The 15,885-nt window shown below is 37.2% G+C and overlaps 1 long non-coding RNA gene across 1 annotated transcript in view; it reads left to right on the forward strand.

Moving 5' to 3' along the window:
* Positions 1–10,119, forward strand: part of LOC108177265 (uncharacterized) — a 29,516-nt gene extending 19,397 nt beyond the window's left edge. The window contains exon 4 of the long non-coding RNA XR_001794081.4: positions 9,706–10,119. This is a non-coding gene — a long non-coding RNA (uncharacterized LOC108177265). The remainder of the gene's footprint in view (positions 1–9,705) is intronic.
* Positions 10,120–15,885: the final 5,766 nt, after the last annotated feature.

Consider the following 15,885-nt stretch of genomic DNA (forward strand, 5'->3'; position numbering starts at 1 on the left):
GGGAGACCAGGATAAGTACCTGGCTCCTGCCATCGGATCAGCGCAGTGCGCCGGCCGCGGCGGCCATTGGAGGGTGAACCAACGGCAAAGGAAGACCTCTCTGTCTCTCTCTCACACTGTCCACTCTGCCTGTCAAAAAAAAAAAAAAAAAAAAAAAAAGAGTGTCCAGTCCTTCCGAGGGAAGTCAAACAGTAACTACCAGCTTGGATCAAAAGCCAAAGCCCATTAGGTAAGTAGACACCTCTGAAGATGCCAGTTCAAGCAATAGCAATGGTGGTAAAGAAGACTTCCCAAGCACATTCCTAAGCCTTGCCACGGCACAGCCCACAGATTGACCAGAGACACTTTCTTTTAAGATTTATCTTTTTATTCGAAAGTCACAGTTACAGAGACAGAAGAGGAAGAGACAGAGTTCTTCCATCTGCTGGTTCACACCCCAAGTGGTCACACATGCCAGGACTGAGCCAGGCTGAAGCTAGGAGCTAGGAGCTTCATCCAGGTGTCCATATGGGTAGCAGGGGCCCAAGAATTTGATGCAGTTTCTGATGCTTTTCCCTGGCCATTAGCAGAGAACTGGATCAGAAGCGGAGAAGTGCGGCCATGACCCACATTGCAGGTGGCAGCTTAACCTGATATGCCACAACACCCATGGGTAATTTCTTTAACAGAGAACAAATCCTTTAATTATACAATATGAGATAGGGTTTAACATGCAAATGTATTTTACGGAACAAATAGAAATGGGTGATACCAGACTTTTACTTGAGAAAAAGTTTTAATTTTCCTTTTATTGGAGAGGCACAGACTGATAGAGGGCTTCTATCTGCTGGTTCACTCCCTGCGACAGTCTGGGTGGGGACTGGGTCAGGACCAAGCCAGGAGACAGACACTCAACCCAGGTCTTCCATGTGGATGGCAGGGACCCAGCCACCTGAACCATCCTCTGCTGCCTCCCAGGGCATGCATTAGTAGAAAGCTAGAATGGGGAGTAAGAATTCCAACTTGAAATCACACGGTACTAATACGGGAAGAAGTCTTAATCAGGCTGTCAACCATGAGGCCAAATGCCCACCCCAGGTTTTAATATTAATACAAGCAGTGGCATGAAAAGTCCTAGGCAACAAATGCCTATTAAACCAAGTGTGAGGGGAGAGTATGAGGGAGTGGGAGGTGGGGTGATGCCTCAGACAGAGGATAACAATGCCATGGACACATATTGTAATTGTCCTGTTGGTCAGCTATGCTGAGACTAGAGTGTCTTAGTCTATTTTCTGCTGCTATAACAGAATACCCACAACTAGGTAATTCATAAAAGAAACAAGTTTATTTCACTTATGATTGTAGAGGTTATAAATCCAAGATCTGATGGTCACAGCTGGTGAGGGCCTCACGCTGTGTCAAAGAAGCAGACAGGCAAGAAGACGCATATGGAAGAGAGCAAACATGAGGGGCAGCCTTGCCGCCCGGCAGTCTGCTTGGCTTGCAGCTAATCAAGTCCCAGGAGAACTGCATTAATCCCTGCTAACGACCAAATCATCGCTTCAAGATTCCACCACCTCGCGGCACTTTTCACTGAGGACCAGATTTCAGCATGAGTTCCAGAGGGGACAAATCATAGCACAGAGCGATTCTCAAATAGTGCTTGACACCTCTGATTGATGATGGTGCTCCCTGTCTTCAAAATCAATCCTTGAACTCACCCTGCCTTTCAGGCATCCCAGATAAAACACTGGGTGGAACCAATGAAAATCTCTGCCCTCAAAGAACTTACAGTCCTGGCAGAAAAGTGAAAAAGGTATTTTGCCAGAGTTAAAAGTGCTTCCGCGATTAAAGAAAGCGAGGAGCTAAAGCAAACAGAAATCTTGAATATTGGTGGGTTGGGAATTTGAATTTGGCACTGGTAGAAGCTACAGAAGGTGAGTGAAGACTGAAGGAGATAAGGAAGCAAGCCACACAGCTCTTTCTGGGAAGGGCGGGTGGAAATACTGAAAAACCTCTGTTGTGGAAGCCAATTTCACTCAGGTTCTGAGGGTCAGCCCTCCTTGTTCCATGTGGATGCTGAAATTCCTAACTCTGCTCTTACAAATTTGTGAACATATATTTCTATAATGCATTCATGCATGTGCATGTATGTGTTCATATAAATGTAAATCATCAAATGGAAATTATTTGTATTTATTTTATAAATTTACTAATTAGGAACACACTTTCTTGACAAACATTTCTATTTATCTTGGGAACAAGGCATAACATATTACACTAGAAAAAAAATTGTTATTTTCTCTAATACTATACATAAAAAGTTATAAAGCTTATTAGCATAATAAACTGGAATTTTAATTTAGAGACTAAATTGAGAACACCCATTATTTTAATCACATTAAATATTTTTAAAAATAAACTCCCTAAAAATAAACTTCCTAATCTAACAGTTAAAGATCTAATAAATTTTATAATTAGAATCTATCTTAGTTCTTATTTTGATTCATCTTTATTTTCACTTTTCAGATAAAAATCATGACAATGGCAATATATTCCTATCATAAGAAAAGGGTATGATACATGTTTATGAAATCCAAAGGACATTGTCAACACCAATGCAGTGAGAGGGGCCCAGGCTTGCAACACCATTTGTCTTCATAAAAGACAGTCTGTCTATTATACTTCACCTTACACTTTACAGAAGGGCTACATGTAATATTAAGGGATTTTTACAGGAAAACATGCAGCTTAAAAAAAAAAAAAACCCTTTTCTGTAACAAATTGGTGTATTCCAATACATCTACTCCTAGCTGTGGCTTAAGTTCAGTTTGGGAGGTTTTGTGAAAGAGAGAGAAGGAAATGAAGGCAAGAGAAGTAGAAGGAAAATAAAAAAAAAAATGATACCGCCTAGCTACAAGCTGCAGAGGGAAATTAATATTCAAAAGGTTAAGGTGTCTGTGAAATGTATGTAATGAGTAACACTCATAGTTTGTTACTATAGGTTCATTGCCTCTAATGTTGAGGACGGCACATGGATAATTTACGATTCCCATTGTCCCCTCTGCAGGGATTAATTCTGAATTATTTATGTACCTATATACGCACAGAACTGAAACATTTTAGTTAAAGTCAGCCACTCACTCATAGTCTTGAAATTATGCAGCCCTTGTTGCTAAAAATGATGTTAGCCTCTTGTGATTTAAGTCATAACATTTTATTTTCAGTCCCACTGAGAGAGAAGGCATACAGGAGGGGGAAAAGATATATTTTTCTAGGATAAATCTCAGAATACATTTTTTAAAGATGTAAATAGATAATGGTAATTTTCTTGAGTCAAATTATTGTTGTAGAGAGCATGTAAATAAAGCTTTCTTTTCTTTATGATTTGTGATTTTGAATTGGTTCAGGCTGAGACTTGTTTTTGTAGAGGTTATCTTTAAATATAAAAGTCTGCATTTCAATAAAGAGAATTCCACCTACATGATAATTAATCAAAGAATGAAATTTCATTTTGGGGAACTTGTTCTCATCCATTCAGATTTCACAGCAAACCGTTTCATTTAGTCAACTGAATTCAGCAAAAAGTAGTGTTTCCACTTAAATTCTAGTGATTACTCACCACTATTATAGGCTCCTGTGACAATATCAGAGTTCATGAAAAAAAAATACAGGCATCACAGAGTTCTTTTTTTTTTTTTTTTTTAACTTTTATTTAATGAATATACGTTCATCACAGAGTTCTTTAAAAAAGATGGCTATAATATGGACAGATAATATGTTAGACAGGTGCTAACCTTATCAGCAAAAGAGTGTCTTATAATTTTAAACACAGTGAATCTGAAACTATTATTTGTACTGAATAAGTATTATGTTTAATTTTCACTGTGAATGCTAGGCCCCATTGATTTAATCAAGTGTCTTTGAATGAAAAAACCCAAAAAGACCGATATAAATTCTTTTAAGAAAAAAAAAATGAAAAAAAAAGTCTAAACAACTGACCCCTGAGGCCTTTGGAATCCAGATTACTCAGTGTCCTCTGATCTTAGAATTTATGTTTCCCAGTAATTAAGGTGCAGCCCAAGAGTCACAATGTCACATAGGGTATAGAGCAAGAAGACAGATAAGGAATCGGAAATAGTCACAGAGCAAAAGAAAAAATGTACATATGCACACATATCAGACATCAATTTCTCTTAACCCCCCCCATACAACTCAACAATTGCTAATAAATTAGTAGGAGGGGCATATTGATGTACTGCTTGACTCTCACACAAAGAAGTGTAGTTAGCAAAAAGCTGCAGTGGGTAATGAACAGTATTTTAACTCGGCAGTTTAACCTCCGTGTCTGTCAGCTGTGACCTTTTACCAACCCCAATGAGAGTCTGATTTCTCACTTTTGCTACTCACTGCTGGATGAGTGAATGTAGAATTTGACAGCGAGAGGTTTTACATGAAAAGGAAAGGTACTTAAAAAGCATGTTTTGTGATGATAGGCTACATTTATTCACTGTTCATTACGCCTGGTGCAGCCGCAGCGTCGGTGGATTGATTGGGTGTGAGCAGCTTGTCTGCTGTGGAAGTGAAGAGGCATTATTGACCTGCATGGGAGCCGGAGTGACCTCTAGATGACCCCCCTTTCACCTGAAATTGACCTTGACAACAATCTGGGGTTCACTCCCATTTAAATAGGAGAGAAATTCTTCTAACAGCAAGCGAATTATTAGAATTGATGCATTGAGCATTTCCTTTTCTCTGCCCCCCCCGCTTCCCACTTTTACAGAGGTAAATGCATGTAGGGGGTAAGGCAAGTGTTGGCTTTTAAATTTCCAGGCCCTGCAGCTGCTCTACTCGGTGTTTGTGCAGATTTATGGAGGGGGCCAACCAGACTTTGGGCTGCATGATGTAAAATTTTACCATTCATCATGATTGATTAGAGCCCACACTCTGTGACAGAGCCCAAACCTTACCATGACAATTGCTATTTCAGTTGTTATGGGCCGTAATGGGCCACAGGGATAATTTAAAGGAGCACAATAGCTATCTGTAATTACACATGAATAATCCATGAATTCCACACCACCACGCTTATGATCAGACCCTAACAACCAGGGCTTGAGATGCTTATTCTTGTCCTCTCTTTGGCACCTGTGCCAAAGGTTGCCAGTTGATGAAAATTTAAGCACGACAAGCTTACTTCTCCCATGTCCAGAGTTCTAATTCTTAATACAAACCACACACTTGGATTTGTATGAATAGTCATTGAATTTGCTCTGCATTAGAAAAAGATGCCTGTTACCATTTCATCACGAGTTTCAAGCAAATATGTTAGAAATTTGGTTCAATCACTGGAAGAATGAGAGGGGAGAAAGTAGAACGTATCATTATCACTTTTAAACTAACATTTCACTTGATGTTCTATTCTGATTTGACCATGTTGGAGAAAATGATCAATACCATACATAAGGCTGTATGGCACAATGGGAATTTAATAGGTGTTATGTAAACCTTAATAACTGTCGAGACTAATGTACTAACCTAGGGATTCATATGGTGCCTCCACAAGAAATTATTCTCTAACTGTATGTCAGCTGGGGAGAGGGAGACACTGCTCAGTGAATTCAGGCATCTGCACTGTCTGTAAGGTTCAGGTGCTGGCACAAACACATGCTTATCAGTGGCTCCCCAAGATGTTCCCACACCCAGAACAAATCTTAGAGAGGAGACCATCCTGCACATACAACAATTGTAAAGTATTTTTAAGAATTTCCTTTTTTTGTCCCCTTGGTACTTCCAGAAAACTCCAACACTTCAGATTTCAAACTGGGAAAGTTATGCAAAGTTTTCATAAGCTTGCTTCTGCTAATTCTTAGAATTTGTGTAAGACACTGCTAGATTGACTCCACTTTGAGATTTTAGCTTCCTAACAATTTATGAAGCAACTTCTGGCAGTGTTTCCTGGCCTATCTACCACATATTCCAAAAAAGTGTCCCTTCTGCCTGGTTTCTGACAACATTTCAGTAGTTCAACCTTTTTTGGAACCTACTTAGTGTTGTTTAACTCTGATGCATTTTTCATACTGTTCAAATATTTACATGCAGGGCTACAGGCTTATTAGCAATCTGGTGAAGTATTTGTAAATCTGGATCAAAATTTTGACAGGATATTTATTGCATTGACTTGACCTATTTTCTATCTAAAGCTCTACTCCGTAATTCTTGCTTCATTTGATGTTAATCCTATGCATAAAAAGCAGTAACGAGGATATTTGTACACAGTAATAATCTAGCACACAGAAGGATTCTGCTAATCTGATTTCATCTTGGCCTCTGCCAGGAGGTGAAGCGCTTCACACCTGTGATGGTTTCCAAGCTCCAGGAGTCCCTAAGATGACCACCAATGGACAAATTACTGCATTTTGCTTTCCTCCTCTCTCATAAAAGAGCTGCAAGGGTCCTCAGCAGCTTAGAGGACTTGCAAACTACAATTAGTCCAATTTAGGATCACACAAAGTTTTTTCAACCCTTGGACCATTTTTCCACCTTCCATTGTCGTAATATTGAAGTTTGCTTTGGCAATTCTGCTAAATGGGCTTCCCTACCTGGAATGCAACACTTCCTAGCAATAGTGAAACACAACCATTAAAAAGTAACTAATACAAAATTAAATCAGAGATGACAATTTTTTTCCCAATCATGCAAATGATGTTGTCAGATATCATTTCCTCTCAACTGCTTACATTTGCCTGTACATCAAATAAACACGAAGCAGGGTCATGTTTTCTTCAACAGCAAATTCTTTACAAAATACTGCAAAAATAAAGACTTGTAATTGGGATGACATAGAAATCCATGTACTTATCTAATCAGCCCCATCTCATCTTTGTTCCTACCTCTCTATAAAGGATAAGGCAGTTTTGCCCAAAGGAAGAAATAAAAGGGAATCCTCGTTAAAAGGTACATTAACGAAAAAAGAACAGCTTTATTGGGGTATGTGCAGAAAGGGATGTTTGAGTAGTAAATGATAATTTACTTTTGAGGTATATTAAAAAGGTTTAATCTTACTGATCATGAGTTAAATTGGATGTTTTAATCAGTTAGCGAGTGCCAAAAATAATTATGCCAGAGCGCTTAGTCTGCAGAACGTGTACACAAAGCATATAAATCCTTTGCTTCCCCAGGGATTTCTCAGAATAACACACAACTAAAAGACAAAAGCGATATCAAACTCATATAAATTAACATTGCAAATGATCTGAAAAATACAATAAATAACATGATCCCATCACTTTGAATATGCAGCACAGGGAAGAGTGTCCAACACAAATACATGCATTAATCTCCTGTACCCTTCCTAAACTTTTTCAGTAAACTTTTTTTTCCATTTACTTAGTACAGTTCAATTGAAGGTCATTCCTTTCATTGAGAGAGCTGGGCTGGGTGACCAAGCATAGCAATCTGTGTTCCTTTTAGAAATGAATGTGAAAAATAGGATTATTTTCCTAATGAGCTTTGATTGGGGAAGTGAAAGGAGTTGTACCCAAAGACTTTGACAGTTCTTTGCAGCTCTAAAATTCTGTTTTTAAGATTAACGTTTATGAAAATTAAAAGTAGTTTTTTAAGGTGAAAACCAGTGTAGTGGGGGCGCCAATATTTTAAAGCCATTAGCATTAGCAATTCTCACAAATCTCTTTAAAAATGTAACTCCTCATAAAGTATTTTAAAAATATACGCTTTAAAAACTACAATTTGTTTGCTCTGTGACTCACTGCTGAAATTTTTGATACCATCTGAATAAAAGAAATGCAATACATTATAAAGATGAGTTAAAAAGCTGTGGGTAGATAAAAATCCTTTCAGCTGTTGCATAATGAGATTGGAACTGAATTATTTCAAAAATACTAATAGTTGAAAAGGCTTAGAGAGACCATGTGCTTTATTCCATTTGTGTGAAAAATATAAATGATATGTATAATTTTGTGTGTTACTTTTGTCACACCCCCTAAATCCTAATTGAGATTTATTTTTGACATATCGTGTGAACTAACTACATCTTGATGGTTTGATTCAATTACAACAACATAATTTTAAAATAATATCACTACTATTTCTTCCATCAATAGTTGGCAACTTTTTAAGTGCCATAGATTACTTGTAGCCACTGATTTAAGTTATTTTTTACTAGTAAAGAAAGTTACAATTCAGGTAGCAACAAAAAAAATTGAAAGATTTCTAAAATGTATGTTTGCCCTTAAATAATAGAATCACTGTGAGATATATATACTCAAGTTTGATGTAAAAGCTTATCATTTTCTGTAGGTTGATGATTACTGAAATCTAAAAGAGTAGGCTGAGGTTAAATGAACCATTAGTTATACATCTGATGCTTTTCCCATCATGAAACTTAATTGGTTTACACTGATTTTGTACTGGAGTATTTAGGGACAACATGGGGGCTTTTCTGCCGATATGAACAGCTGCTTGATTTGTTAATGAACAAGATTATCAGTAGCCAATTGCTCACAGCTGAAAAACTGCCTGCTTCTGGTTAGTCCGTTAGAGAGTAAAGTTGTCAAATGTGGTTTTTGTGCTTGACACTGCTGCATGTGAGGTGATTTGGGTGAATCTGCCTGTCCCTCTAGTAACCCAGTTTCATTAAATGCAAATTAGGACCACTATGTGCCACTTTTTACTCTCTGTGTACCAGATTTAAGAATGCCGTAGAATTGCCCTACTTTAGAATACAGGAACAAATGCATCCTGTTACCATGGACTTGTCGTTGGCACTACTGCCTTGGGAAGTCAAAGCTCTCCCTGAGAAGCTTAGAGGAGGTGGTGATGATGGTGGGGGATTGCTCACACACATACACATGCAACATTTTTTCCAACAATATGAAGAAATATAATTGTAGTGAAATAAACTTTCATTAGTACCTATAAGAATACTAATCTACATTTAGAAAGAATCTTCTACTAACCCATCTCCGGGGAAAGAGCAAATTGGGTACCAGGTTAAAAAGTGAAGATCAAATAAATATTTTGCTCCAAATAACAGGCCATATCACATAGACATTAGGTAATTTATATTTGTAAAATGTATATGCACTTTCATTTGCATTGCATTTCCTGGTATCAAGATATCAAGGGACTATTTTATATTTATTTGTAAAATATATTACTTTTTGAATGTACAATTTTCATTTCTCTACATTTTTGACTAAGTGTCTCCGATATTTATTCCAGAAATGAGATTAACAACTATATGCAAGGCTCTTCAGAGTGCTATCCATTATCCCCTTTTACCCCAGTGGCTTCCTTTTCATATTTTCTGATGCAGAAGAAGTGCTTCAAGTGACTGGACAGTCATAGACTGTTTTTAAACTTTATTTTACTTTATCTGCTACGTAATTTCTATACAGAGAATAACTAAAAATAATCCATTTACTGGACTGCCAAAGGTGATAGCTCATTGAAGTTTCGAAAAGGAGATGATGATACTTCAGATATTACATATGAATTCAAAAGAAATTTTCAATTTAGTGTTTTTAATTTGTTATGTTATCAATAATGCTATTATTATGTTAGTATTATTTCATTCCCAAAGATTGTCATCTTGGTTTACAAAAATAAGTGGGTCCTTTAAGGATGTCATGTGATCATTAAATTCATCTCAGGAACAGTAACATTTCTGTTCTCCTGGACAATTATTTCATATCCCTCTTCCAGCTTTACTCCAGCTGATGGCATCCTCCCCCCATCACTGAAAACATTGAAGCAATCAGAAGACAACCTCCAGAGGACCTCCCTTCCACATTTGACAGTGTATTTGTTCATACCTCTGCCTTCCTGCCTGCTGTCATTTCCATCTACCCCCTGTAACGCTAGCATCCCATATGGGTACTGGTTTGAGTCCCAGTTGCTCCACTTCTATTCAAGCTTCCTGGAAAAGCTTGGGCCCCTGAACCTACATGGGATACCTGGAAGAAGCTCCTGACTCTGGTTTTGCAGCCATTTGAAAAGTGAACCAGTAGATGGAAGACCTCTCTCTCTCTCTCTCTCTCTCTCTCTCTCTCTCTTTCTCTCTCCCCCTCTCTCTCTGTAACTCTGCCTTTCTAATAAATAAATGAATCTTAAAAAAAACTTAAGTAGTATCTGAAAGTTCCTTTGTGTTCTCCTGCAAGATGAGGAATAGAGAAGAGGGTTTGGATTAGATCAGGGTCAGTGACTTACCGTGACTTAAAATAAATTATATGCTCACCACATGTGCTGCTCACTTGTGAATTATGAGGAGTGATGAAGTTCTAGCAGGTTGAATTTAAAATCTCAATTTGATATTTAAATCACAGTGACTTGGTGACATTTCTTTGCATAGGTCTTGGGACCAACAGTGGGAGTCCTCAATGTATAACCTGGAGCATAGAGGAGCATACTGAAACAGAAAACAACACTTAAAAATTAGAAGGGATCAGCACTGTGGCATCACGCCTGAGAGACCAGCGTCTTACTAGACCCGGTTCTGGCCATTTTGGCCATCTGGGGAGTGAACCAGAGGATGGAAGATCTCTGTTTTTCTCTTCTACTCTCTGTGTACTCTTTCAGATAAATAATTTAAAAAAAAAATAGAAAATAGGGTATTTATCACATTTTCTAAAAATGTATTTTAAAATTCAAGTATAAAGGTAGCGTATGTTAATTTTATAAATTATTTTAAGATAATATTAGGATTTCAGAAGCAAAAGCACACAATATATAGCCTGTTCCTCTTTCCCAGTTCTACCTGATAAACAGTTCTAAGATTTGGAAAAATTTTCCTAATGCATACATATTTTTTACAGTCAAGTGCTAGTTTAAAAGAATTATAGAACACATATATTGAACAAAATTGATAATTTTCATGTATCTTGTTCATAATATGTATCTAATGATAGAACCTTTCTTTTGTATGTTCTATTTCATGAAATAATGTGTCTATATATACATTCAGACACTTTATATTAAAGCTTATTAATCATAAAATTCAAAGATAGAGGAATAAATTACTGTTACTCATAATATATACAGTTTAGAATAGAGTGAACAAGTCAGTGAGTTCATATATACAATTAAAATAATAAGTAAAAAAAAATTAAAGAAATAGAAAAACTAAAAGAGCTTTTGGTAAGAGTTGGAAGGGAGCCTCCAGTATAGAACTGGGTTTTACCTCAGAGACATGACAAGTTCTGAGAAGTCATTAATAAGAGATTTAAAACCAAAAGCATAGAATCTTTGGAAAGTAAAGTGAGTTTTTCACCAGCCTCCAAAAGTAAAGGTCAGATTGTGAGATCCTCCGAGAGAATGGGGTTCCAAAGACTCTTCCATCCACTCATTTGAAAGTTGAGTGCAGAGTGATCTAGGATGAGGTGAACTGTACCAGGGCTGCATCACAGCACCACAGCAGTGCAATGCTTGGTATGTTTCAGGTGACCAGTTTTTACTCCTTTTGTCTACCAAGATATCTATCGTCTGTAGTCAGTTCCCACAATCTTTATACATAATATTCAGGATTTAACCAAAATTTACTTGGCACACCAAAGACAAAACCACATACCTAAAGCAAAGAGAGAAACAGGAAACAGACAAATAAAACGTGTAATCATTAGAGTTAATGGGAGGGAGCTCTAAAACACCTATGAGAGATATGTATACATGAAAACGAGGGAGATGAAGTTAGATTAACATTTTTACGGTAAACTAAAACCTTAATAACAATCAAATAGGAATTCTAGACCTGAAAAATAAAATAAAATATCTGAAATTAGGAACATATGAACAGGAATTTAACAGCACTTTGAGACATAGTAGAAGACTGTTCGACAGAATGAAATGTGTTCAGGTCCACAGACTATCAAAATTGGTGAACAAAGAGAGGGAGGAGCAAGGAAACACGTTCACAAAAAACAATTTAAATATGTTGAGAAGTGAAAAAAAAAAAAAAACTAACATGTGTAAACTGGATTTCCAGAAGAAGAAGAGAGAGAGAGAATGAAAAACTATATTTGAAGAGATGTTGGTTTAAAATGTTACAAAACTTATAAAAGGCATCAACTCATAGATTCAAGAAATTCTGTGAATCCCATGAAGAATAATTAGAGAAAATTATATCGGGGCACACCATAGTAAGACTCCTGAAAACCTGGAGCCAATGCTGTGGCACAGTGGGTTAATGCCTTGGCCTGAAGTGCCGGAGCCCCATATGGGTGCCGGTTTGAGACCTGGTTGCTCCACTTCAGATCCAGCTCTTTGCCATGGCCTGGGAAAGCAGTAGAGGATGGCCCAAGTCCTTGGACCCTTGAACCCACGTGGGAGACCTAGAGGAAGCTCCTGGCTCCTGGCTTCAGATTGGTGCAGCTCTGGCCGTTGTGGCCAACTGGGGAGTGAACCAGTAGATGGAAGACCTCTCTCTCTCTCTCTCTCTGCCTTTCCTTCTCTCCCTGTGTAACTCTTTCAAGTAAAATAAATAAAAATCTTTAAAAACAATTAAAAATAAAAAAAAGACTCCTGAAAACCAAAGACAACTAAAAATAAATTAACAATGAGAAAGTACGAACTACAATCACACACAAAGTGTCTATGAGTCTACAAATATTTTTAAATGAGAAATAAACGGGCACACAACTGTATGTTCCACATAACTGCATTTAAATACTGCTCAGAAACAGTTAACAGTACTATTCAGTGCTAGAGGTTAGAATAGTGCAAACTGCCTGGAACAGGTGCACAAATGGTGTCTGGTATCCCACAAAGTTCCATCACTCGATCTGAATGCCGTGGTTACACAGGTGTGCTCACTTTGCACAAATCCATCAAGATATCCACGTAGAATAATTACATTAAAATGGATACATTTGAGAATGAGGCCCTAGGTCAATAGGACATACAGAAAATAGTAGACTAACAGCAAATTATAAAAGTAGGATTGGGGCCATTGAGATTGTATACATGAAAGACAAGGCTCAAAACAACGATATAGAAATTCAATAACCATAGTTGCTTAAGTAATCTTGAAAGTTTTTAAATAAATATTTTCATAAAGAAGACTCAGCTAATAATTTTTTTATGCTTGTCAGATTCTGACTTTGGGATGCTGACAATGCTTTACCTTAAAGTGTTAAATGGTTGAGTCATATAAGAATTCTAAGATTTAATGTTCCACCAAAAAAACCAAAAGAAAGCAAACAGTATAATTCTTCCTTGTTTTTAAAATAATGTATATAGTTCCATTGTTCTTTAGCACAGTGCTGTCAAATGTGTAATTTTTGAGTTGATTTCCTTCTTTTCAGACTTTCTAGAGTGTTTGACAGTTTTTTTTTTAAATAATAGTGTAATAATTTCAGTGAAAATAGAAAACAAAATGAGAAATGTACAAGTCAGTGGTGGTGTATATGTTTCGGGATAGAATTAAGATTTAAATTTTTGTAAAAGAATATAATTCTAGCTTATTTGTAAGGATTACAGATATGGTACATGATAAGGGATGTGACAGGAAAGCTGGTGCAGTAGCAATAATAGTAGGTGACATATTAGCAATAAAACTAAGTGCCAACCAAAGTCTTTCACAGTGACTATGCCAAGACTAAAATAGAAATCAGACACATGTTTCTATCAGATGGGGGTTCATTGGTAAGATGCAGCTGTTGCCTTCCACACAGAAATTGAAGATAAATAGATTCATGCTTCAAGAGGTTACAGCATATTCTGATCATCTAAATTCAAGTTGCATTTTAAATAACACGAATCACCAAACAACATAAAGTTAGGTGGTTTCAAACGTTCTGTCAAGTGTTAGTGATTGTCAAAGTGCCCTTCAGAAATCTCTACATCACAGTTTCTATTTTACTCAATTAATTCTTACTAAGTACTATGGAAAACATTGGTTGTCGCCTCTGAATATCCATTCTCCCCTTCTTGTTTAACAATAGAATTCTGATTTTGCTTTTTAATTTTAAAATGTTTTTATTTACCTATTTATTGGAAAGGCAGAGAGACAGAGACAAGGGGTAGACAGACAGATAGACAGGTGGACTGAGGTTTCCTATCTACTGGCTCTTTCCTCAAATGCCTGCAATGACCAGGACAGGGCCAAGCAAAACCCGGGAGCAGGGAACTCAATCCAGTTTTCTTATGTGAGTGGCAGGACTCAAGTGTTTGCATGATCCCCTGCTGCCGGCCACTGTGTATACAAACACCAGAATCCCCATTTTTAATGGGCTGACACGCTCAGCTTCAAGACCATATTTCCCACCTTCTTTGTGAGATACATATATATAATGGAGATGAGGCCAAAAGATCAAAATGAAATATTATATACTGGAAGTGAACAAAGTGCCTTAATCCATCCTCCTACTGCCTGGGACACACACACATGACAACTGGAGTTCCACTGCTCTCCAGGATTCCCAGGGGCACATAAGAGTGACAAGTGGATGACTGAAAGGAAGCTGGCACCTAAAGCAACTGCAGAACTGCCATACCACTGGTGTTCTGCCTACCTCAGGCAAGGCATTTGAAGCACAAGGAAAAATACACTTAGCTCACTAGTATCTAAGATAGAGATGTGATACAGCCAAACCTAAATGTGACATGCCAAGTACAGAAAGCAGGGTGTTCTTGCTCTTGCAAGAAATCTAACCTTTGCACAGTGGAGGGAAACTTGGAATGTATTAGGTTGAATGGGAGCATGACTATCATTGTGTTTCTCTTTAGTAAGTGAAAAATGATGCTTTGATCAGAGATGCAGTTAATTATACCTCTCTGACCTCATTTAAAGAAGGTAATTTAGATCTTTCATATGTAATAATTAGGAAGTAAAATACAGATTGAAGTTAGATAAGTCAAAAGACTAGTTGGTTGAAATCGTTTAGACTACTCTATGAATATATTAGACATATGGAGAGTGAGATCAGATAATCATTGTCATTCATTAAATATATTCAGATCTCTGTATTACATGGCTGTATAAAGAGAAGTTCAAAAACTCATGGAAAATAGAATTAAAAGGTAGAAATAAAAAAAAAAAACTTTCTCAGTGTCTATCAAGAGCAAGATACGTTTGTAAGCAATAATCGAAGCTATTTGGTCCATCTCTCCATCTGAGAGTCCTGGGAGTTAACCAAGTGAATGTAGTCTTCTTTACATTGTTAACTGAAGAAAAATGGATGACCTTTAAATACTTTGTAAGATTAGAAAACAAAATAAGTCGGAAAAAAATTTCCCTCTGTCTTTATGTTTCAAATAGGATAAAAATAAATTAACACAAATTTTTAAAAACAATGAGCCACATTATCAGGTGGATGCCCAATGATTTCTCATTGAAACTTTATAGAATTTCTTTTCATCAGGATTTTGCTGGAGAAGAACTCTCTAATGAAGGGGTCCCAGGTGTTTACTTTCTCAAAACACTCCCCTAATATGCAGATGTTATCATTCCCTGACCCTCCAGAAGGCAAATAAACAAAATGCCTTGAGGATCCCAAAAGCTATGACTATGATCTTGCTTTTGACCAGTCCATTCTTTCTTTAACTGGACGACTTGCATCTCTTGGTAGCCACTGCTTTGCTTGTGCATCTTCTTCAGGATCATACTGGTAAAGCCAAGTTTCATCTCTGGTTATGAATCTACATGGAACACTTCATGATCTTGACCCCACTTATTGAAAATTTCCATTGAAAGGTATGCTTTTCTCTGCAGCTGACCTGGGCACAAGAGTTTTGACACCAATCTATCAGAAATTGGGTTGTACTTCAGCTTTTCAGTCATAATTGTGTAAGCTAAACCAGTCGAGATGTTTGATTCGCTATTGTTTCTGCTGTTCATCATCAGTCCTCTCCAACTAGGTCCTGAAAAAGATTAACTTGTTCCTCTTCAAT

This window comes from Oryctolagus cuniculus, chromosome 14 (assembly GCF_051225735.1).
Source record: "Oryctolagus cuniculus isolate XC-2025 breed Fujian yellow rabbit chromosome 14, ASM5122573v1, whole genome shotgun sequence".
Lineage (NCBI taxonomy): Eukaryota > Metazoa > Chordata > Mammalia > Lagomorpha > Leporidae > Oryctolagus > Oryctolagus cuniculus.